Here is a 25,741-nt window from a genome sequence, read left to right as displayed (position 1 = left end):
GTGATCCTTTATCTTTCCAGGTACTTATGCTTAGCTTGCGCTATAGTCATATGAAATATGTCCCCCAGTGCATGATGTTTGACTCTTCTTTGCCCATGCTGTTTCTTTTGCATAGATGTTTTTTTTGTCTTTTCTTGGCAAACCTCAACTACTCATCCAATGTTAACTCTTGTATAAATCACTTAGACTCCTCTGTGCAATTAACTGTTCCCTGTTCTTAGGTCTTTAACACTTTAAGCATTCATCTACTACAGCTCTTATTATAAGAAATTGTGATTATTTCTTCACACATCTCTATTTCATATACTCTTGAGTTCCCTGAATATAGACACCACCACATATCCTATACATTACTAGAGCGTGGAACACAGTAGGCCCTCAGTCCCTATATATGGGTTAAATAAATTCTTCTTTTCTGTGAGTTTTTCACCATTCTAATTCAAATCCCTATTGGTACATTATCCAAATTTTTGCTTCCAAATAGGTCTGCTTGACTATAACCTCTGCCTCTTCCAATTGATTTTGTATATTAGCACAGAATTATATTCCTAAACTGCTATTTTGGATCATATAATTTCTCTGCTCAAAACCCTTTAATAACTTCCCCTTCCTTTAAATTCAGACCCAACTCTTTATTTTTTTATTTTTTTTTTTTTTATTTTTTATTTTTTTTAGAAGTTGAAACATTTTATTTATTTATTTTCAACGTTTATTTATTTTTGGGACAGAGAGAGACAGAGCATGAACGGGGGAGGGGCAGAGAGAGAGGGAGACAGAATCGGAAACAGGCTCCAGGCTCTGAGCCATCAGCCCAGAGCCCGACGCGGGGCTCAAACTCACAGGCCGCGAGATTGTGACCTGGCTGAAGTCGGACGCTTAACCGACTGCGCCACCCAGGTGCCCCCAGACCCAACTCTTTAATCAAACATTCAAATATCACTGCAATCTAACCCTAAGTTGTTGTTTTATCTTATTTTATTTTATTTACTTTATCATCTATTAATTTTCCATACACAAACTCTATACTAGTCATATAGAAGTACTTACATTTTCTGGAACATCTTGTAGTCTTTTTTTTTTTTTAATTTTTTAAACATTTATTTTTGAGACAGAGAGAGACAGAGCATGAATGGGGGAGGGTCAGAGAGAGAGAGAGAGAGGGAGACACAGAATTGGAAACAGGCTCCAGGCTCTGAGCTGTCAGCACAGAGCCCGATGAGGGGCTTGAACTCACGAACTGTGAGAGAATGACCTGAGCTGAAGTCGGACGTTTAACCGACTGAGCTACCCAAGTGCCCCATCTTGTAGTCTTTATTTTTGCTACATTATTCTTTAAAAAATAGGTTCTCTATTTTCAAAGTAGACTTTTTATTGAGGTATAACACATATACAGAAAAGTGTACATATTGGAAGCCTGACCCTGAAGTATTGACTCAGACTAAATGGAGAGACAGAGAAGGTTCTAGTCATGCCTAATGAGTTCAGCCTGCAGCCAACACCTAGCTAACTACAGCCATACTAGTGACCACTATGAACACCATTAGAAGAACTGCCTACCTGAGTCTAGCTTTGATTACAGAATTGTGAGAATATAAAACTGCTTTTGTTTTAAGCCACTAATTTGTGGGGTGGTTGGTTACATTGAAATACTCCCTTCTTTGCAATTACCAATCCCCTTCAAGGGTAACCTGACTTCTATTTCCACTGACTTTATATAAATAAATTCACATAATGTGCAATGTCTTTATTTTACCTTCAGCCTTGGGAGAAAAATTTTGTTGGATATACAATTCTGGATTGGTAGATTTCTTTCAGCACTTTAAAGATTTTATTTTAAGTTATCTCTACACTCAATGTAGGGCTGGAACTTACAACCCTAAGATCAAGAGTTGCATGCTCTACAGACTTTACCAACCAGATGCCCCCACTTTTAGCACTCTAGAGATGTTGTTCCACTCTCTTTTAACCTCCATTGTTTCTGATAAGAAATCCGTAATTGTTCATATAGTTTTCCCCTTGTATGTGATGTGCTATTTTGCTCTAGCAACTTTCAATATCTTCTTTTTATTTTTTGGTTTGGTAGTTTGATTATAATACATTTAGTTTTGCTTTTCTTTGTATTTATTCTGTTTGTGGCTCACTGAGCATCCTGAATCTAAAAGTTCAGGTCTTTGATAAGGACTGGAAAAATTTCAGTCATTATTTCATCAAATATTTCTCCTGACTCATTCTCTCTCTCCTTACCTTCTGGGACTCCAATTACAGAGCCCTTTGATATTGTCCCACAGGTTACAGAAGCTCTGTTCATTCTGTTTCAATCTTTTTTTCCCCTCCATTCTTCACACCTGATAATTCCTATAGCTCTGTATTTAAGTTTGCTGGCTCTCCTGTCATCTCTAAATTGCTGAAAGAACATCTATTGAATTTTTTATTTCAGAGATTGTATTTTTCATTTCTACAATTTCCACTTTTTAAAGTTTCCATTTCTCTGCTGAGATTTTCTAATTGTTCATTCATATGAGCAAATTTCCCTTTACATCTTGGAGTACAGTTAAAATAATTGTCTTAAAATTGTGTGCTAATTCCAACATGACAGTCATTTCAGAGTTGGTCTCTACTGATATCCTTTTTTAAAATTTTTTACCTTTTGAGCTTTTTTATTTGAGTATAGTTGACACACAATGTTATACTAGTTTCAAGTGTATAACATAGTGATTCAACTTCTCTATATGTTATGTTATGCTCACCAGAAGTATAGCTACATCTGTCATCACACAACACTATTATAATATCATCGACTATATTGTCTATGCTGTACCTTTTATTACTGTGATGTACTCATTTCATAACTTGAAGCCTGTATCTCCCACTCCTTTTCACCTATGTTGCCCATCCTCCACCTTCTTCCCCTCTGGCAGCCATTAGTTTGTTCTTTGTATTAATAGATCTGATTCAGCTTTTTACCCCGATTCTGCTTTTTTTGTTGTTCATTCATTTGTTTTGTTTTTTAGATTCTATATATGAGTAAAATTATATAGTATTATATTTCTCAGTCTGACTTATTTCGCATAGCGTAATATCCTCCAGATCTTTCCATGTTGTCACAAATGACACAATCCCATCCTTTTTTCTCTTTTTACATTTTTAAAAATGTTTATTCATTTTTGAGAGAGAGAGAGAGAGAGGGAGAAAGCGAGCAGGGGGGGGGGGGGCGCAGAGAGAGAGGGAGACAGAATCAGAAGCAGGCTCCAGGCTCTGAGCTGTCAGCACAGAACCCAATGTGGGGCTCGAACCCATGAATGGTGAGATCAGACCTGAGCTGAAGTCGGACATTCAACCAACAGAGCCACCCAGGTGCCCCAATCCCATCCTTTTTTATGCTATGCAATATTCCACTGTGTGTGTGTGTGTGTGTGTGTGTGTCTCTGTCTACCACATCTTACTTATCCACTTGTCTATCAATGGACACTTAGGCTGCCTCCACATCTTGGCTATTGTAAATAATGCCAAAGCTACAATGAATACAGGTCTGCATAAATCTTTTTAAATTAGTGTTTTTGTTTTCTTTGGGTAAATACCCAGTTCCTGTGATTTCTTTTGTTCTTCAGTATACATGTTTCTTTGTATGTCTTATAATTTTAGATTGTATTATGAGTATTGTACATGAGATGCGGAGTAAGGGTTGACAAACTACAGCCAGTGGGCAGGTCACCTGATTTGTAAATAAAGTTTTAGCAGAACACAGTCATGCCCATTTGTTTATGAACTTTCTGTAAAGGCTTTTGCATTACAATGGCACGGTTGAGTAGTTGCAACAGAAACCACTTGGCCTATAAGGTCTAAAATATTTAATCTTTAATCCTTTAAGAAGTTAGCTAACCCTATTGTAGAGACCAGTCAACTATGTTTCCACAAAGAGGGTTATTTTTTTTTTAATCAAATAGGCAGTTAAACTTGGCTAGACTCAAATTCTAACCTGTCAGACTACATGCTTTCTATCAAGTTTTAGGCATGCCACTTAATGCCAACTTAGGCTTGCCCTAGAGATAAAAGCCATGAGAGGAAACTTAAGACCATTCCCTTCCTTCAAATATAGATGCCCCTTCAGTTTCTGCCTAATTTTCATTGTTTTTTTAATGTTCCCAGGTAGTTGCTTTTATGATATTTTGTACAGCATTTCAATTGCTACCTGAGGAAAGAACGGGCTGATAGGACCTATTTTTACTCTAAGTTGGAAGTCAGGATTCACTCTTTCAGGTGTGATTTTGCTCAAAATTATATTCCTTCATTCATTCTCTTTTCATTCCATATTCCACTGTATTAATATATCACTAATGTATCCATTTTACTGTTTATAGACATTTTATTGTTTTTAATTATTTTGGTCATTACAAATAGTACTGCTATATTTGTTATAGCAAAAGACTAGAAATAAACCAAATAACCAAATGTACATCAGAAGATTAGTAAACTAAATTGTGCATTAATGAAATGGAATACTATGCAGTCATAAAAATATGGAATGATCTCTAAGATATATTAAGTGAAAAAGGTGTGGAAAAATATGCATTGCTGACTTCCAAAAGAAGCACTGATTGATGCTGGGGAAAAGAACTGAACAGATGAGGAGTAAGATTAGGAAGAAAAATTTCATACTTTGTAAATGTATATTAAAAACAAATTCATAGAAAAACACATATGAATATATTATGTATATCTTCCCATGCTAATAAAACACTTTTCTGACTAATCAATTTCCATCTTACGGATATATTAATAAATTCTCTGTGGTTGAATATGTAGACTAGAATGAATAAAGTCTCTGCAAAGTAATATGGAGAGAGTCCCTGGATATGTTACAAAGTGAAAAAAGCAAAGTATAAAAGAGTACCAACAGTGTGCCATCTTTCAAATAAAAAGAAAGGGTAAATAGAAAAATATTCACATATCTGCTCAATTGGGCATAAGCAAATTTAGAAATGAAATGTCTATGAACTGTTGATGGATAAATAGAATATTTATATGTAGTAGGTAGAATAATGTCCCTCTAAAATTCGTGCCCTTCCTGGAATCTCAAAATGTGACCTTATTTAAAAATAAGCTAGATGTAGCACTGGGTGTTGTATGGAAACCAATTTGACAGTAAATTTCATATATTAAAAAAATTAAAAAAAATAAAAATTCAAAAAAATAAAAATAAAAATAAGGTAGATGTAATTGCACATGTAATTAATTAAGAGTGTCCTGGGTGCCAGTGTGGCTCAGTTGGTTAAGTGTCTGACTTTGGCTCAGGTCATGATCTCATGGTTTTTGAGTCTGAGCTCTGCATTGGGCTCTGTGCCGACAGTGTAGAATCTGCCTGGGATTCTCTCTTTCTCCCTCTCTCTCTGCTCCTCCCCCACTCGTACTTTTTCTCTCTCTCAAAATAAATAAATACTAAAAAAAAAAGAGTGTCCTTATAATAAGAAGTGAGATAGAATATAGATATAGGGAAGAAGGCTATGTGAAGACAGAGGCAGAAATTGGAGTGATACATCTATAAGCCAAAGACTTATAAGAAATGCCAAGGATTGACTGCCAAGAACCACCAGAAGCTAGGAAGATATAAAGAAGGATTCTTCCCTATAGACTTCAGAGGGAACATGGCCTTGCTGATCACTCTCCATGCTGATCTATGGAGACTGTTACCCTGCAGAACTGTTGAGAGAATAAATTTATGTTGTTTTAAGGCCCCCTGTTTGTAGTAAGTTGTTATTATGCCATGCAATGGAATATTACATGGCAATAAAAAGGAATAAATTATCGATACATGCTATAATATGGATGAACCGTGAAAACATTATACTAAATGAAAGAAGCTTATACAAAAGACCATGTATTGTAAGTTTCCATTTTTGTGATTTTCCAGAATAGGCATACGTACAGAGACAGACTAGTGGTTGGAAAGGACTGGGAGAAGTTAGAGAATCTGAGGAGAGAGTTTCTTTTAGAACATAAAAATGTTCTAAATTGATTGTGGTAATGGTTGTACAACTCTGTGAATATACCAAAAAACTGCATTATACATTTTAAACGAGTAAACTGTATGGTATGAGAATTATATCTCAATAAAGCTGTTTGGAGAGAAAAAGATGAAATATAGGAACATAGAGCCAACCTTAAAACAGACTCCTAACTATAGAGAACAAACTGAGGGTTGCTGGAGGGGAGGTGGGCAGGGGGATGGGCCAAATGGGTGATGAGTATTAAGAAGGGCACTTGTGATGAGCAGTGGGTATGAGAATTATAAAAAAGAAAAAAAAAGAAATACAAGAAGGATAAATCAGTAACTAATGAGTTCTGCTGCCTCCAAGAGATAGGTGGAAAAGGATGAAAGAATAGGAAAATGGCAAAGGAGAAGTAGGGATGTGGGGGGAGTGATACTTCACTGAGTATATCTTTATAAATAGATACTATGGTATCTACAGAACCATGGTAACTTTCTATATACCATTAAAAAAATTAAAATTAACTAGGATGTGGGGGTAAACTCTTTTGTGTTGCACTGGAGTAGGCAATGTCAGTATGAATCCATATTTTACACACACACACACACACACACACACACACACACACACACACACAGTGTGTGCACATATTCATATATTTCGTAACTCTACCCACAGAGAAACCTAAGAGTAAAGACAAGCCAGTAGCAATGAGAACAGCTACTGACAAGAAAAGGAACCAGAATTCTTTTTTTTTTTTTAAAGTAGGTTCCACGCCCAATGTGGGACTCCAACTCAGAACCCTGAGATCAAGAGCAACCCTGAGATCAAGAGTCAGATGCTCTACTGACTGAGCCAGCCAGTCACTCCAAAAGGAACCAGAATTCTGAGAAATGGCTGATTCCATTCACAGGGCAGAAAAACTTGGAGCATCTCATGCCAGAATATAAATAGGTCAAAAAATGATGGCAATATGTCAGAAGAGTAAAGCAGCCAACTTGAAGGCACTTTCAATAGCCAAATCTAGGACAATCTGAGCAAAAAATAAAAAATAATAGTAATGAATTTTAATCATAGAATATATAAATACCCACAAGTCCATAGGATAGAAATAAGTAAATGACTAAACAAATGGGCAGAAAAGAAAGCTCTCCTGACAGCAGAATTCTAATAAACATATAAGGAATAATAAAAATGGATAATCATTATTTGGCTAATGCCACAGTAATAATTATTACTGATTAATCAATAGATGTTAAAATTAGAGCAAAAGTATGATGAGATAAAGAAAAACGAAAGAAAGACACATAACCTTAAAGTATTTTCCCACAAGGTATTTATTCATTAAGAAAGGAGAAATACTAATTTTACAATGGAGAATTATGAGAGGCGCCACCTTAACTAAGTGATCAAAATTAGTATCACCACTACTGGTATCATATGCCTCCTGATATGATACACTAAGAGCATAATTTCATTTTTGTACCTAAAATGTATAACTTGAATTTAATCATGAGGAAACATTAGTCAAACCCAAAAAGAAACTATACAAAGTAACTGTACAGTACTCGTCAAAAGTGTCAAAGTTATGAAAGATAAAGGCAAGACTGAAGAATTATACAAGAATGCAAGAGAATAAGAGAAACTAACTGCTAATGCAATGCGGGGTCTTGGATTGTATTCTAGACCAGAATAAGAACATTTAGTGGGATAACTGGTGACATCTGAATAAGGTTTGTAGTTTATTAATAGTATTTTTTAATATTAATTCCCTGGTTTTGATAATTATACTATGGTTATATAAAATGTTAGTATTTAGGAAAGCTGGGTGAAGGATATATGGAAGATCTCTACTATTTTTGCAGCCTCTTTGCTACAAAATGAGAAGATAAGAATATTAAAATTTTAAGATCAATGATGTTAGGAGTATCCTTGTATGTAAATCTTTGTGCATATGCTAAATTATTCCATAGGATTAATTCCTGTAATGAAAATTATTGAGTCAAAGGATATGCATATTTTAAAGGCTTTTGATACATATTCTCAGACTGTCACCCAGGAAAGCTGTACAAAATTTCTCCCATCAGTAATTGAGTACAGTACTCAATTACTTTTCAAATTTCCAAGGGGTACCAGATGACCTCTAATGTCATTTCTAGTTCTTATTTGCATCAATATCTCACATATAGTGCATAAATCAGTTTATATGTCACTTAAAAAATATACTGTCTTCCTGATTACTAGTGTAAAGTGAACTCATGTTTGCATTATTTCTACAGCCCATTTCTTGGTAAAATTCACATAATGTTTTCTACATATGATTTTCTAGTGTATATCTCACCTGTTTTATTTAAGTATAAGCTCTTTGAAGGAAGGGCCATATATCTTTGCTTCCAATGTTACCCCACCACAGGATATGTTATATGTAGCAGTGGTTCAACTCAGCACTGCAGGAGTCGAGTGGCTACTTGCTTCTTGCCATAGACATATTCAGATACCTTATTGGTTGATACTTCAAGTCCTATATTGTCTGGATGAGCTCCTTCTTCATTTTGCCCTCCTTATGTCTTTCCTGGGTCTTTATAGTTCAGGCTGTACTAGCAGAGTTGGGTACCAACTCTAAGCTAGTCCTAACAAGGGCAGGATATGAATCAAGAGTAGGGCATGGAATTACTTTAGACCTCCAAATGTAAGCTATCATGGTCCATCCAAGGCAAAGATTTGTTTTACCTTAGTAAGTTGTCTTCTGCCTTATCAGTCTAGATAGTCTATTTTTAGCCCTGAGTGATTATCCTTCCTAACATTCTAGGGTCCACCTTCTAAAAACTAGATTGCTCTAACTCCAATGCATTTACTAAGGATTTTAATGTTTGCTAGCTCCTGGCAATCTTTCCTTTCAGAAGACCAATATAGCTCCTTTTACATAAGAATAGACTTCTCTGGGGGCACCTGGGTGGCTCAGTTGGTTAAGCATTCGACTTAGGCTCAGGTCATGATCTCCCAGTTCGTGAGTTTGAGCCCTGCATTCTGTGCTGACAGCTCAGAGCCTGGAGCCTGCTTTGGAGTTTGTGCCTCCCTCTCTCTCTCTGCCCCTCCCCTGCTCATACTCTGTATCTCAAAAATAAATAAACATAAAAAAAAAAAAAAGAATAGACTTCTTTGAATGATACTGATTGCCTCCTGAAAAACAGCTTTTTTCCTCTTCCCACTACCACTTCTAGCTCATGTAATATCTTGGTATGTTCGTACCAGAATTGCCGAGACTGCTGTACCCTCAGAGACTGTACTTAAAATGACTTAGTGCCAGATTTCCTACCAACTCCTGTGTCCAGACACTTTGTAGCAATATCTGTCTCACCTGAGTTAAGTTTTTCCCAGTCCCTGATGGCTCTGCTTTCCTGAGTTTCCTATTTAACTGATCTGCTATGCTTCCTTCCTGGACATTAATCTAACTTACTATATAATCTACCTTATCAAAGCTTGTAAACTATAGAAACAGCACAAAAGGTCAACACCCAGAACTCTTTTGACTGGCATGATTCATCTAGAGAAAAATTATCACCCTAATAATATCTACTTAATATTTCCATTCTCCTCTGTTTAGGTAAAATTCAGAATAACTGGAAGGGAAAAGTTAGGTATGCTTTGAAGCTGAATTGAAACCACCAAATACGGGAGCGCCTGGGTGGCTCAGTCAGTTAAGCATCAACTTCAGCTCAGGTCATGATCTCACGGTTCGTGAGTTCAAGCCCTGTGTGGGGCTCTGTGCTGTCAGCTTGGAGCCTGGAGCCTGCTTCAGATTCTGTGTCTCCCTCTCTCTCTGCCCTTCCCCCGCTCTCTCGCTCTCTCTCTCTCTCTCTCTCTCTCTCTCTCAAAAATAAATAAAACATTAAAAAAAAAAAAAAGAAACCACCAAATACATAGTAACACATGGAAAACAGAGCTGTAAACAGATTCCAGATTAAATGTCAGTACTGTCAATGGTGACAAATGCTTTTATGCTTTATAGATAAGCTTACAAGTAGGACGGTGGGTTGGGTTGTTGTTATCACGTGTGAAAGAAACCTAATGACCCCCATTATGATCTACTTATGCTGACATACCAACAAGCAGGTTTCTAAAAGTTTACTGCAGCTGAATGTTCAGTTAAGGTTTAATATATATATTGAACACATACTAATATATCCATTTAATATATAATATAGATTTAACATATTAATATATTTAATAAATGTTATTATATATAACATTTTTCCCCTAAATGGTTCTTTGTACTTATAAAACATCCAATAAAAAAAATCTAAATGTAGATATCTTTTATAGAGGAATGTGAAGATACAAATGGATAAAGTCTAAGGCTACTTCAAAATAAAGCTTTTTTGATTACCTTTTGTGTCAAATTCTCAAAGTAGCTAGAGCTGAGGCTCTTCAAATCTATACGGGTTTGCTATAATGGTTTATGCTTTAAATGCTTTAGCAGATTCCAAAACAGCTGACTGTAAAACTATTTATTTGCTCATAACCAAGAACACTGTTGATCTTTCACAATAACCATGCTACGATCTGTAATTTATGGTGGAAATATAATGGTTAATCCTACTGCAAGACACAGAAAGTCAAGGCCATGGTTTACTTCCTAGAACTCATGGGCATATTCAGATTAACCAGCAGTTTAGACAGAAATATGAACCTTGCTTGGGATCTGTGTAACTGTTTCAGGGAACTACATCTTTTAGTCTAGGCCTCCACTCATTGTTCCTCATCCAATCTTCCTTAAGACCTAGATACATTCTAGATATTTAAGCTACACCTAGAAGGCATAAGACCATTTTAAAACAGTTTCATTAAAATATTAGTCACAGAAAGAACAGTGTTCAATGGAAAATTCAATGACAAAGATGTATAAGAAAAATTTTACAAAAAATCCACTTTGAATCATAGAATATAATCACATTATACAGCTTATAAATGTAGACTCTTTAGTGAAGACATATTGTTACTGCTCCTATTTTATCGTTTACTTATTAAACCCTAAACCAGGAATATCTCCTGGAAATGGAGACATTTCTCTGTTATCTGCTGATTCTATATAGATTTTTAAAAAATGGAGTGAATATAGTTTATTTTAAACATTATTTTGAACTTCTATTCCTAGCTGCCAGTGTTTACTATCAATATTTGTGTAGTTTTATTAACAGCTATACTATCTCCTAATTTAGTGCCAACTGCAAATTTTATTAATGGGTTACTTACTCTTTTTCCTTAATTTAAGGGGGAAAAAAAAGCTTAATAAAACCAGTCTAGCAGCAATTCTTTTAGAAAGCACGTTAGTATGAAATGTCTCCATGACTGAATTCATTACCCTTTTGCATTAGTCTTTGTTTATCATCTTTAAACCAACCCAATCTTTATTAATTTTCTAAGGCATTTTCCCTAGTGCTCGTACCATGATTTATATATGGCTCTTTTTCTCTATCTACAATTTTCCTAACCCTATCAAATTTGTCTCACTCTAACCCCATGGGTTTGTTCATTACTAATACCTTTTAGAGGGATTATTGCAGCTTTTATTCCTGGCATTTAATAAAAAAAAAAAATCTTCATGTTTAGTATCTGCTGATCCCTCTGAAACAGGGCTTTATAAACAAATAGAAGTGCATTATGATAAACTGACCACAGATGTTTCTCAGCCCAAATGATTGCTTCTCTCTCTGTATGTACTCTAAGCACTTAATCATGTACTGCCCAGCATAGCATTCAAAGGCCTATCACAACTTACCATTCATGCCTACCCACAACTCTCTCCCCAGTATTTGATATTCTCTGTGATACATCATACCTTTTATGGTCTCTTTGCTTATTGATCTTCTTATTCCATTAATTTATATTCCTTTGTAATCTCCACTTGCCAAATATGAACTATATTCTTCAAAGCCTAGTTAAGATATCACTTCCTTTGTGAAACTTTTCCCAATTTCTTGTGCCTTTTGTTCTTTCAACATTTATTTATTTTTTGGGACAGAGAGAGACAGAGCATGAATGGGGGAGGGGCAGAGAGAGAGGGAGACACAGAATTGGAAACAGGCTCCAGGCTCTGAGCCATCAGCCCAGAGCCCGACGCGGGGCTCGAACTCACGGACCGCGAGATCGTGACCTGGCTGAAGTCGGACGCTTAACCGACTGCGCCACCCAGGCGCCCCTTGTGCCTTTTGTTCTATAAACATAGTTCATAAAAGTAGTATACTACTTTTCAAATTGTGTTAGTGGATTATGTCTCTCCTAGATTTCAAGGAATAGAGTTTTTGCCTTATTTATCTTTAAAACCACAATTCTTGACACATAGTAGGCACTCAGTAAAACCATACAGATTTGAGTTCATTTGTACTGTTACTTTACTGTTTTATCTATTTGTGTCTTGCCTCTCTGACTTGTCCTATTAGCGATTCTCAGATTTCTTTAAGTTCTATATTACCCAGCATATTCTTAGCATATGATCAAGAATCTTTGAGTTAGAAGAAATGTTAGAAATAGCACAGTCCAAAAACTCAGCCAATACAGAATTCATTTTACTAAATACCTTTGCTTAACTGTCTATAATAATAGGCATGACAATATGGACTGGTTTGCTCCCAATAGCCCAAGAATAACTAATAGCACCCACTTTCACTCTCACTCTCAAAAGTATTGAAGTTTTGTTGATAAATGTTATGGTCATCTTAATAATGGTCATCTTGATGTACTTTCTCACAAGTACTGGATAGCTGAACAATCCTAATTATTGTATCCTTTGAATTCTGAACCATGTGGATGTACTGCCTATTCATAGAACATTAAAAAAAAATTTCTCCTTTGTAAGGTAGATGAGAGTAGAGTTCTAGGACTAAATGAAATAGTTAAGAGTACAAGGAAAATTTAGGGGTGCCTGGGTGGCTCAGCTGGTTAAGCGTCTGACTTCTGATTTCAGCTCAGGTCATGATCTCGCAGTTTGTGGGTTCAAGCCCCACACTGGGCTCTGTGCTGACAGTGCAGAACCTGCTTGGGATTCTCTCTCTCTCTCTCTCTCTCTCTCTCTCTCTCTCTCTCTCTCCCTCTCTCTCTCTGCCCCTTCCTGCTTGCACTGTCTCTCACTCTCAAAGAAATAAAAATAAATGTTTAAAAATAGAAAGACTACATTTTTAAAAAAGAGTACAGGGAAAATTTAATATAAATAAATTGAATAGGTGGCTAAGTGCAAAATGATTAATTTGACAAAAAACTAGGACATTTTCTTGAGATTTTAGATTGCTTATTAAAACAGAAAGGCACTGAATATAAGAACTTAAAATAGCTTAATAGTTTCTCTCACAGATGAATATAGGGGAAGGGAAGGAAAAATAAGATAAAAATAGAAAGGGAGGCAAACTATAAGAGATTCTTAAATACAGAGAACCAACTGAAGGCTGCTGGAGGGGAGGGGAGTGTGGGGATGGGTTAAATGGGAGATGGGCATTAAGGAGAACACTTTTTGGGATGAGCACTGGGTGTCATATGTAAGAGATAAATTACTGGGGTTCTACTCCTGAAGCCAAGAACACATTGCCTCAATAGAAGCCGAGAAAAGCTAAATAAACTTGAAGGGCCAAGATAAGACAATAGGGGAAAATCCTCAGGAACAGCGGCTTCTATTTGTGCTACTTCAAGGGTCAATAAGCATCAAAAATGATGTAAGTATCTAAAGAAGTTTAATTAGGATAAACTGTCTTGGCTAAGGCTTAAAGGAGTAAGGCGAGAATTAAGTCTTCATTTAAGTATAGTTTTCAATATCCAACGAGCAACTGTTTTATTCTTTTTAACCAAAGAAAATTCTAACTTTTCAGTTATCTGAATCAGATTTTTCTGCTACACCTCCAAAGATTTTTATCTGAGCCAGAAACATGCATGCCGTGCTTCAGCCAAAATAAAATTCTGCCGCCAAGCTGTAATGCTCTGAAAAATAAATTTTGGAGTCTAATTGAATTTCAGAAGAATCACTCACTGGGTACAAACAATAATTACTCTGAAAAACATTTGGTAATATACTTCCTAGATGAATATCCATTTATAATATATTTTCAAGTGCTTTAAATTATAGAAATTGATTATTTGGAGTTTTGTAAGAAGATGGATACATTCTCTAAGAACCATTTAAGTTAATGCATACATATACATCTATAAATGTGTAGGTAAATGTAGCTATATCATCTAGATATCCATTCACATATACATAATGCATTTATAATATACATATACATACTTCCACATGAGAATGTTTTATCCAGCTCTAAAAAATTCTAACAAAAAGTCCTAAAATTGGAAATTATTTGGCTGAAGCTCTGAGAAACACAGTTAACCAAATATCTACTAGATCATACATGGATTTTTCTTGAGCCAAAAGGTCTCTGGACGTATTCCTACAAGAAGATTTATCTTACTAACATCTATTGGTATTGATCTAATGGTTAAGTATAATGAAGGAGCAGAAGGTAATCCTTTAAATATACACATTCTGAGATACACTATAAGCCAGGTTTTTCCCAACCTTGGCATTACTGGTATTTTGTGCCAGATAATTCTTTGTCATGGATGGCTGTCTTATGCATTATAGGATTGTTCTCTATCTACTAGATACCAGTTGAATCCCCCCATTCTCTACTGTCCATCCAGTGGCGACAACCAAAAGTGAGGGGAAAAAATGCTTCTAGTTGAGAATCACTGCTATAAATAAATGAGGCAATGTAATATAAAACAGATTAGACTAGACTGGGATTTAAGAGGTTCTGATCCAGGTTTTTTGGCTCTGACTTTGGGATCTTGAGTAAATTACTGAATCCAGCCATTCTCAAAGTAGGTTATGGATGGCAGTATTGCTAAATCATCTAAGAGCCTTATATGACAGATGAATCCACTTAATTTTCTTAGGCCATGAACTGGGAGATCATGAAGTGAACTGAAATCAAGACTCGGCATCTCAACTGACTGAGCAACCCAAGCACCTCTAATTTTTTTTTTATTTGAGAGAGAGAGAGAGCATGAGCAGGATAGAGGGGCAGAGGCAAAGAGAGAATCCCAAGCAGGCTCCGTGTTCAGTGCAGAGCCCAACGCAGGACCTGATCCCATGACCCTGGGATCATGATCTGAGCCGAAATCAAGAATTGGACGCTCAACCGACTAAGCCACCCAGGAGCCCCTTTCTATTTTATAATAAAAAATATTGACTAGGGGCTTTAATTTAGACTCTAATGCCATAGCTTATGATAAACCAATTCCTATACCATAACAGTCAGAAAAGTTGCAAAATAAATAAACAGATGAAGGTATGAGAGAGCTGTCAAAGTAGCCAAGAGTTGAGATAAAATTCCTGATGTAGAAAACCTTAAAGAGCTAGGCTGGTATTTTAAAAGTTGATTTTCCCTTCAGGACATTTGCAAATTCTTGGCTGGGTTAGAGGTTGAGAATCTAGGTAAAGGGCTCTTAAGAAGAGGCAGAGAAGCCAACAGAGCTTTTGACAATCTCCAGCGTTGCTGAGACAAAATTGGAGATTGGGGCTGCCAAGGCAGTAAGAAATGAGGTGCCACATTCGTGAAGAGAAGGGAACATATGAATTAAGTCTGACACTCAGGGGTCTTCTCCTTTGAGATATTTGCCAAACTTGTAATGTTACAGGACAAGAATGTAAGACACTAAGCAAAAGACCTCTACAAGGTAAAGTAGTAATTTTAGCAGTTGTATGGTGCCAACAACAACCTATCAAGGAGTGTGGACCCTAGTAAATACTGTAGGATTTCAGTTGAGATTTCAGGAGAGCTATAGTATAGGAATGGAGGCAAATTAGAAGCCTTACAAAAACTGTAACCCAACCTTGAGTCAGCTCAATCCTTGATATATCTACTCTAGCTGTTTTGTATAAAAAGATAATACCATCAACAGAAATGCTATAATTTATTACAGACAATATTAAGCATTTAATGAAAAATTATCAGGCAAACAAAAATATAAGCCCCCCCCCCCCCCCCCCCGCCAAAGAAGACAAAAAACTAGACTCACAGACGACTGAGATAGCATAGTTTTTGGACATGAAATTTATTATTTTTTTGAACGTGTGATTAACACGTTCAAAAAAAATGACAAGGTAGATTAACATCGTATAGAACTGGCAGCAATAAAAAAGAATCAAGTAACATAAAAAATAAGAAATTTGACTACTGAAATAAAGAACTCAAGAGATGTGTTGAAATGCAGATTGGACAAAGTAGAAGAGAGAGGGCAGTCAACTAGAAGACGCATCAGTACAAATATATATGCTGCTGATTTTCCCACTGTTGTCCCAGGTAAAAACTGACAATGGGGAACAACTGATTGACTTTTAAGGGGATTCAGGTGGAACATATTTGGTGTTTAAGCTAATTTAAGTTTGTTGGTTTAATTAAGATAGATATGTCTTTGGGTTATCAGCATTAAATATAAAACTTTTATTCTACCTAGGTTTGCTAAAGGTCAAATAAGCTCATGTTATCTCTGTTGCAACTTGTTAGCAAAAAAATGACTTAAAATAATGGTTAATTTTGTCTCTCTCAAAGTTTTCAAGGGTAATTGTTAAGATAGCTTTCAGTCTTTGGTAACCTGAAACTTAAAAGTTTTGCGTGCATGATAAATGGGATTGAATTCATTGAACATCTAGGTCTTTTTCAAATAGAATGGAATGCTAAAACATTAATTAATGAAAACAGATTTTGCTTTTGACTTCTTATTGCAGAGAAACTAAGGCTATTTTGGTCTGTTGGTAAACATGCTTTGTGCTTAAGTGGTTCATAAGTTTGCCACCTAAAGAATTCTGGTGTAACAGTTCACAATTGGTTACTACTAAGTTTTCACGGGAGACTAAGGTTTCTAAGAGTTAAAATTCTGCTAAATATAATTAAGACTGATGGAAACAAGAAAAGCAACTCTGTACGTAAAAAAGTAGGAGATGTGTAAGAAAGATATAAGGAATGGTAATAGATTTTTATGGAAGGTAAAAGAAAAAGAAAGTAATTTTGTCCTAAATGAGACTGGTTGTTTGAAGAAAAATGGCTTGGGACAAAATGTGAAGGCAAAGTAAAGTTGTAGAAATTCTTGAAGGGAAATCTTTGGAAAGGTTAGGTTGTGTGGTTAGGACAGACTAAAGTTGCAATGAATGGATTTTAAAAGTATACTGGTGGGAATACAAACTGGTGCAGATGCTCTGGAAAACAGTGTGGAGGTTCCTCAGAAAATTAAAAATAGATCTACCCTATGACCCAGCAATAGCACTGCTAGGAATTTACCCAAGAGATACAGGAGTACTGATGCATAGGGGCACTTGTAACCCAATGTTTACAGCAGCACTCTCAACAATAGCCAAATTATGGAAAGAGCCTAAATGTCCATCAACTGATGAATGGATAAAGAAATTGTGGTTTATATACACAATGGAATACCAAGTGGCAATGAGAAAGAATGAAATATGGCCTTTTGTAGTAATGTGGATGGAACTGCAGAGTGTTACGCTAAGTGAAATAAGTCATACAAAGATACCATATGTTTTCACTCTTATGTGGATCCTGAGAAACTTAACAGAAGACCATGGGGGAGGGGAAGGAAAAAAAAAAGTTAGAGAGGGAGGGAGCCAAACCATAAGAGACTCTTAAAGACTGAGAACAATCTGAGGGTTGATGGGGGGTGGTAGGGAGAGAAGGGTGGGTGATGGGCATTGAGGAGGGCACCTGTTGGGATGAGCACTGGCTGTTGTATGGAAACCAATTTGACAATAAATTTCATATTAAAATAAAAATTAAAAAATAAATAAAAGTACACTGGTATGAGGTTAAAATTCTGCTTTTCTCTCTGTTCAAAAGACAAGGTTTTCTTGGATTATTCTGCTCTTGATTAAAAAAAATAATAATAAGGGGTGCCTGGGTGGCTCAGTTGGTTAAGCGGCCGACTTTGGTTCAGGTCATGGTCTCACAGTTCGTGGGTTTGAGCCCTGCATTGGGCTCTGTGCTGACAGCTCAGAGCCTGGAGCCTGCTTTGGATTCTGTCTGTCTCTCTCTCAAAATAAATAAACATTAAAAAAAGTTATAAAAACAAGAACAACAACAATAATAATAATAAGCAAAGGTTTTTTTCTCTTGTCTGCCAGGAAAACCAAAGCTTTATGTTTTAAATATTTAAGTTTATGCTTTTATTTGGTCTTTGGTTTCTTGGTTAAAACTTCTCAATGTCAAAGGAGCTAAGTTTTGGTAACAACTACATAACCCTACATATTTGCCTTTGGAATTTCCTATTGCCACCTTGGTTAAATAAATAAGATTTGTAATCCTATTAAGGATGTCCTTTATAACTTTCTAAGGTTTTAACTTCCCAGGATTTAAATTGTAATGAAGTCTTTGACCAATTAAGGCTTGCTTATTTGGTATGTTATGTTACTCTGTAAGCCCTGTCAAACAAATAATGATAAACCTTAGGTTGTACTGCTTGGGTAAATGCCAAAACTATTCTAGGGATTATATGCAATTCCTAAAATTTTAATATGTTCTGGTATAAGGTTTTCACCTAACATTCTAAGTATTTAAGTGTTCTGTGTCACAGAAATAACTGGATTACCTTGTCAATTGCATCACAACGACTCATATCACATTGTTAACCACGTCCATTTTTGAGTTCTATCATTTATAATTAATTGTTCTGATGCTTTAGCAAAACATGTTTCATCTTTAAGGGCTTTAAGGACAAATATAGGTATTTGACATCTTTATGATTAATACTAAAATGGCTAGAAATTTCCAGAACTAAAAAGCTGCATTCAAATTGAAAAAGAATTAGTAACATGGGACTAAATGAACTGAAGAAGATGGTTATAGTTCTGTGACTTTTGTTTTGAAGTATTGCTGGTTCTCTAATGTTTGCCCTTCCAGATTAAGGAAACATTCTCTTAAGATACCCATGATATACAATACTAGGATAAAGTATTCCTCTGTAAACAAACTAAAGCATTTAACTTTTCTACCTGAACCCTCTGAAATTCACAAACTCTCAACAAGTGTTCTTTCTTTCATGCCAATTACAGTTACTTGCATAAGTTCAATGAGAGTCTATTCTCCTTGTAACAGGATACCATTGGAAATACTGGTTATTTTAACAAGACTTTGACTGGAATGTCATATTTGAGAGCAACATGCATAGACTCAGATATGACTCTACAACTTTAAGGAACTAAGGTGGACCTTATGAAACATGGAGCCAATCAAGCCCCTTGGAAATGTTGGCCTGATACCTTGCTTACAGAGTTCCCAGCATCCTTACCAGGTGAGTAAAGAACGTCACTTCTTAAGAAACCTCAGGATATCTTGGGGACCTGGAGAAGAGGAATTCTCCCAAATCTGTAGGTATTGCAGACATGGCTTGGCTTCTGGCCTACAGAGACTACTAAAAGTCAATCTAGAGATTCCTTACAAAAAGTGCCAGCAAAGCAATTATAAAAGATCTATATGACCAATAGCTGTTCTTGCTGTACTTATGTAAATAATTAGGCCAAGGTAAAAATTGCAGTTGTTTTACAAATGAATTAGTCTTGATTTGGCTAACTCAAAAACAGAGGTGATTCCAGAGAGAAAAACTATGCTTCAGTAACACACCTTTATGGATACTAAATCCTAGTTCTGATTGTCTTTAAATGTTTGTTGTTTGTGTAAACTGAAGAACTTGAGGTAAACTTTAGAAAAATTGTCACCATAGCATAGGTATGGACAATCTTCTTGCTTGTTATTCTGTGGCAATAATAACAGGACCCCATGGACATGATTATTTAAACAACTGGAAGATGGGATGGATTCCCCCAACAATTGTATATGAAAAGTCTTTTTTCACTGTAGACTTATCAATAGATAAAGACTATAGTGCTTTATTAAATTATTCAATTAAGGCTGGGTTAATTCATAAATCTCTAAATATTCAAACCATATCCTTCCTAAACTTGAACTGACAGTTCCTAAAAACCCACCCCATATAAACCCAAAACACCTGGTTTATTTAAAGGAGTTAAAGTCTAATATACCAGGGGATTTAATCCAAAATGCAAGGGCCCTAGTCTTATTATGTACTCCCACAGCAGTAAAGTTAAAGAGGCACTCTTCATGGGCTTTTATATCTAAAGTAAAACCCATACCTCCTTCGCGTGAAACAAAGAAGCAAACTAATGTGTCTTTCTTATTCCTGTGAACCTGTGGAAGACCTCAAACTGCTCTCATGATGGTTGTACCTTTCTTTTTCATTCTCCTTTCCTCAATTTATACTGACAATTCCTTCTTAAAATGGGTCATTCAAAAGGATCACCACAGACATTTAAATTATAAACCAGAAAAATCCACCTGATTCCTGCTGCCTGTTCCTATTCCATCTGAGGATGCTTCAAACCTGACATCTAAAAATCTCACTGGCAGCACTGACAGACACTGGGTTTGTAATTTGCTCTAACCGTTAACCTATATTTTTCTTATTTCCATAAAAGTACCTCTTATTAATTACTTGATTGCTTACTGAACAGAGTCTATATGATAGCTATACACCACCTGTTATACTGTTAATACCTTCAGTGACTGTCAATAACATTACATTACTAAATACTAAAAAGAGTCAAATGCATAGAACAGTTCTACAAAATAAAATGGCATTAAATGTTTCAACTGCTGCACAAGGCAGAACCTGTGTTCTCATAAAAATAATGCTGTGTATACATTCCAGATTACCACAACAATATTTCCGGATTTCTAACTGACATGAATACTCGAATTGGTGCTTTAAACAATCCCTCTCCGTCCTTTAGTGAGTGGTTTAACTCCTGGACTGGAGGATTATTGTCAAATACCAAAGGACTTTTATTGGGGTTTCTTTATTCTCATTATGTTTTGCTGTTTTCTCCCTCGTATCTCCGCCTGGTACCAAGACTCCATCACTACACCTTCAAACCAACTAATGATACTAATGAACTCAAGGAGGTTCATGTATGTTGCCCACCTTGGATTTAGCTGCCTCCACCTTTTGTAACTCCCCTATGCCTTCCCAAACTGACCAATATTAACCCATATAGGCAGGGACGTCTCTATATCCTTACTCAGCAGGAAGATGTTACAGAAGATGAGATCTTTAACCTTCAACAACCTTAAAGATTTAAGGGTCAAAATTGTTTAGGGGCATTATGATGAGGGAGCATAGGCAGGCTGAGGGCAAAGTACAAGCTAGCACCCCTCCTTCCCAGGTGGGATATGTGTAATATTCCTCGGACCCTCCCAGCTACCCAGAAAAACCCAAGAAAGTACAAAAAACAAATGGTTAAACTGATAAGAGTCTACACCAGTTTACAAGAAAAAGGCAATCCCATCAATAGCCCGAAGTCCAGGAACTCCCTACATCTTAATGTTAATGCTTTGCTAGAGGGAAAAACAACCTTAGCTTGACAATAGGTAGGCCTCCAGTAATCTGTGAGTCTTTAGCATATGAAAATCTCTTTAGCAACCTCCCTTTTGATTTTACCTCCCCCAAGTCCACAGTATATAACCAGTCATTCTTCACAACCCCAGTGCAGCTCGCTCTTTGTGTCCATGGGTCCTGTCCCCGTGCTTTAATAAGAATCACCTTTTTGCACCAAAAACAAAACAAAATAAAACCCTCCCCACACACAAAAAAACAAAAAAACCCCACAAATATATATGCTGAAATTGGAGGAGGAAAAATGATAAAAATACAAAAAAGATCATAAATGACATATGAGACACAATAAAAAAGGCCTAAGATATGTGTAACTGGTGTCCCAACTGGAAGGAGAGGAATGCAGTATCTAAAGAGATAATGGCTGGAAAATCTCCCAAACTAATAAGAGTCATCAACCATACATTCAAAAAGTACTAAAAACCCTAGCAAGATAAATACAAGAAAAAACAAGAACCAAGTAAAAAGTTAAACTCAAAGAAAAATTCTAAAAAGCAGAGAAAATGGAAATATATCTAAAGAAGCAAGAATAAGAGTAACAAGTGACTTCTTGACAAAATAAGAGAATCCAAAGATAATAGGTCATTGTTAAAGATTCAAAGAATGTAATTTCCAATGTAGAGTTCTATACTTACTGAAAGGCAAAATAAAGAATATCTGCAAATAAAAACTAAGAGAATTCGCACAGAGTGAAATACTGAAAGAAGCTGTGTAGGCAAAAGCAAAATGATAAAATAATTCATAATTATTCAGATAAAAACATGGAAATATAGGAAGAGAAGAAAAACAATGGAAAAAGTAAAATTTAATTGCACAAAATGATAACAGTATTTTGTCACTACAAGGCATTAATAATTAATGTGACTGACAACAATAATACAAAAGGTTGGAAGTCTTAAATGGAATTGAAATGTTCTAGGACCTACTATTGTATGAGAAGTGGCAAGCCTTATAGTTTATATTTGACTCCAATATGTCAAGCATACATTTTGTAATTTTTAGGGCGAACATCAAAACAACTACCAAGCAAATAAAAAAGGAAATGAGAATAAAAAATACTTGATCAATCCAAACGAAGCAGGAAAGAAGAAAAAAAAAGAAGATAAACTTGTGAGACAAATAGAAAAAAAAAGAGTAATATGTGAGATATGAATCCAATTATATGAGTAACTTATATTAAATATCAACAGATTCCAATTAAAAAGTTGCCAGAATGAATTTAAAAGACAATAAAAAGTGCATTTTGATTACAAAAAAATCTTATATTTAGGAACATAGAAAGTTTGAAAGTAAAGGGATGGAAAAACCATGCAAACACTAAAACAACATAAAGCCTGTATAGTTATACTAATAATATATACAAATCTCAATCATAGCAGGACACTTTAATTAATGTCTCTCAGTAACTGATAAAACAAGCGGACAAAAACTAAATAAAAATATAAATGATCTGGACCACAAACTTACCAAACTTGACCTTACTGTATATACAAAGACTATATTAAAGAATGTCAGCATATACATTGCTTTCAAATGCACAAAGAATACGGATAAAATTGACCATATGATGTGCAGTAAGACAAAATTTCAATAAATTTTGAAGAACTAAAATCATTCTGCATGTCTGACCACAATGGAATTAAACCAAAAATCAGAAACAAGAAGATAATTAGAAAATCTCCAAATATATTCTAGATATTTAAAAATTAAACAAAACTTCCTAAATAACATACGGATTAAAGAAGAAATCACAATAGGAAATGGGAAATAATTTGAACTGAATATAATGAAAATAGACATACCAAAATTTGTAAATAAAACATGGAGAAAATAGAAGAAAGAAATAAGTATCTGAAAATTTAAAAAGTAAAAACAAATATACAGTAGAAAAAAATCAACAAAGGCAGAGTTGGTTATTTTATATTAAACAATCTTTTTTTAATGTTTTACTTATTTTTGAGACAGACAGCATGAGCAGGAGAAGGGCAGAGACAGAGGGAGATACAAAATCCTTAGAAGGCTCCAGGCTCTGAGTTGTCAGCACAGACTTCAACGCGGGGCTTGAACCCATGAACTATGAGATCATGACCTGAGCCGAAATTGGAGGTTTAACCAACTGAGCCTAGAGTTGGTTCTTTATAAGACTATTAAATTGATAAACCTTGTCATGGCCATGAAAATTTGCTTCTCAGATGTGCCAGGTGGGGCTATGCTCTGAAATTCACCACTGCATTCATACTGAGGCCACATTCACCAGGAGCACAACTGAAACAGTATGGAGACCTATTCTGGAGATATGTGGGACTCCTTTGGGCAACTTTGCTTATGGGGCAACTTTGGCTTGAGGACTCCTCTCTGGCCTTGTCAAAACTTAACCATATTGTAATCTATGCCTCTTCCTGCCCAACCTTCCTTCACTGCAACACAGGGGTCAGACCTGTACCACAATTTGACAGGTCTCCCTGCTTCCTCTGGCCCATAACTTATCTTGCCTTACAGGTGTTTCCTTCAATAAATCTCTTGATAATCTAACATCATCTAGGCATTTACTTTTTTGAAAATTAAAATTAAAATAAACTTCTAGGGAGAGTGATCAAGGAAAAGAGAAAGAGCATAAATTTAATTCCAAGATTAAGAATTAAAAAGGGAATATCACTACAGATCTGCCAGTATTTAAGAAGATGAGAGAATATTATAAATAATTTTATGTTGGATGAAAGAGACAAATTCCAAGAAAAATACAACTTTACAAAACTAACATAGGACGACTGGGTGGCTCAGTCTGTTAAGCGTCTGACTTTGGCTCAGATCATGATCTTGCGTTGAACAAGTTTGAGCCCTGCATGGGGCTCTGTGCTGACAACTCAGAGCCCGGAGCCTGTTTCAGATTCTGTGTCTCCCTCTCTCTCTGTCACTCTCCCATTCATGCCCTGTCTCTCTCTCGAAAATAAATAAAAACATTAAAAAAAAATTTTTTTAAAAAACCTGACATAGAAAGAAAAAGAAAAAAATGAACATTCCTATTCAATTAAAAGAATCTGTAATGAAAAACCATCCAACGAACTATTCTCTTGATATTCCCTGATATTTTGATGGGTGAGCTTGTTTAAATTTTTACATAAAAACAACCTCAAGCTTATAAAACTCTCCCAGAACAGAAAAAGGGTACTTCCTAATTCACTTAATAAGGTCATCATAATGTTCATACCTAAACTAACAATGATGTTACAAGAAAGGAAAATATGAAACAAACTCTTTCATAACAACACTGCAAAAATCTAAGAAAAATATAATCAGATCAAATCGGATGATATATTAAAGGAACACCATGACTATATTGGGATTATCCCAAGAATGCAAAGATGGTTTACCATTCCAAAATCAGCTGTGACTCACACATTAAAAAGGGGGGGAGGGAGGGGAAGAAAAATTATACAGTAATGTTTAAGAGATGCAGAAAAGTTATTTGATAAAATTCAACATCCTTTCATGACTAAAAATATCTTACCATCATCAAAAACAACACTCTTTGCAAACTATTAATGAAAGGAAACTTCCTTAATCTGTTAAAGAGTATTTGTAAAGAGACTACCACAAACTGCATCCTTTTTGATGAAATATTGAAGGCTTCCCACAGGAGACTGGAATAAGACAAAGGTACTCACTACAACCATTTCAACTGTACTCATATTCCTTGTGCTTCACTGTGCTGATAGTGCAGTAAGAAAAATTAATAAAATAAATACCAAGATTGGGAAAGAAGTGAAATTGCCATTATTCACAAATGATATCATCATATACATAGAAAATCCAAAAGAATCAACAGACTTATTATTACAATTAATAAATGAAAACAATGTCATTATAAAAAATTTATATACTAGTAAAACACAAACAGAAACTGAAATCTAAAAAGATGCCATTTACAAATGCATAGCATCATTCCGAGATCTGCTCTTTACCGAAATGGATCAATAATGAGAATAGATAAATCGAAGCATCAAAAGACTTTCCAGTGTCTCTGATGCGTGATCTCTGTATTTCTCTCTCTCTTTTTTTAAGTTTATTTATGTTTGAGAAAGAGTGCTCGCAAGAGGGGAAAGGGCAGAGAGAGAGGGAGAGGGAGAATCCCAAGCAGGCTCTGTGCTACCTGAGCTGAAATCAAAAGTTGGATGCTTAACCTACTGAGCCACCCAGGTGCCCCTGATCTCTGTAGTTCTGAGGAGCAAAAGTAA

The 25,741-nt window shown here is 35.6% G+C and overlaps 1 protein-coding gene and 1 non-coding gene across 6 annotated transcripts in view; one reads left to right on the top strand and one right to left on the bottom strand.

Moving 5' to 3' along the window:
• The window catches only part of ADK (adenosine kinase), a 523,245-nt gene that overhangs the window by 65,469 nt on the left and 432,035 nt on the right, over nt 1-25,741 (bottom strand). The gene's annotated exons all lie outside the window — the stretch shown is intronic.
• On the top strand, nt 25,476-25,555 carry LOC111557192. The gene has a single exon (XR_002737048.1). It is a non-coding gene; the product is annotated as a small nucleolar RNA U2-19 (small nucleolar RNA).

The sequence above is a fragment of the Felis catus genome, chromosome D2, assembly GCF_018350175.1.
Source record: "Felis catus isolate Fca126 chromosome D2, F.catus_Fca126_mat1.0, whole genome shotgun sequence".
NCBI lineage: Eukaryota > Metazoa > Chordata > Mammalia > Carnivora > Felidae > Felis > Felis catus.
The sequence above is the reverse complement of the archived record's forward strand: the minus strand, read 5'-3'. Positions and strand labels throughout refer to the sequence as shown.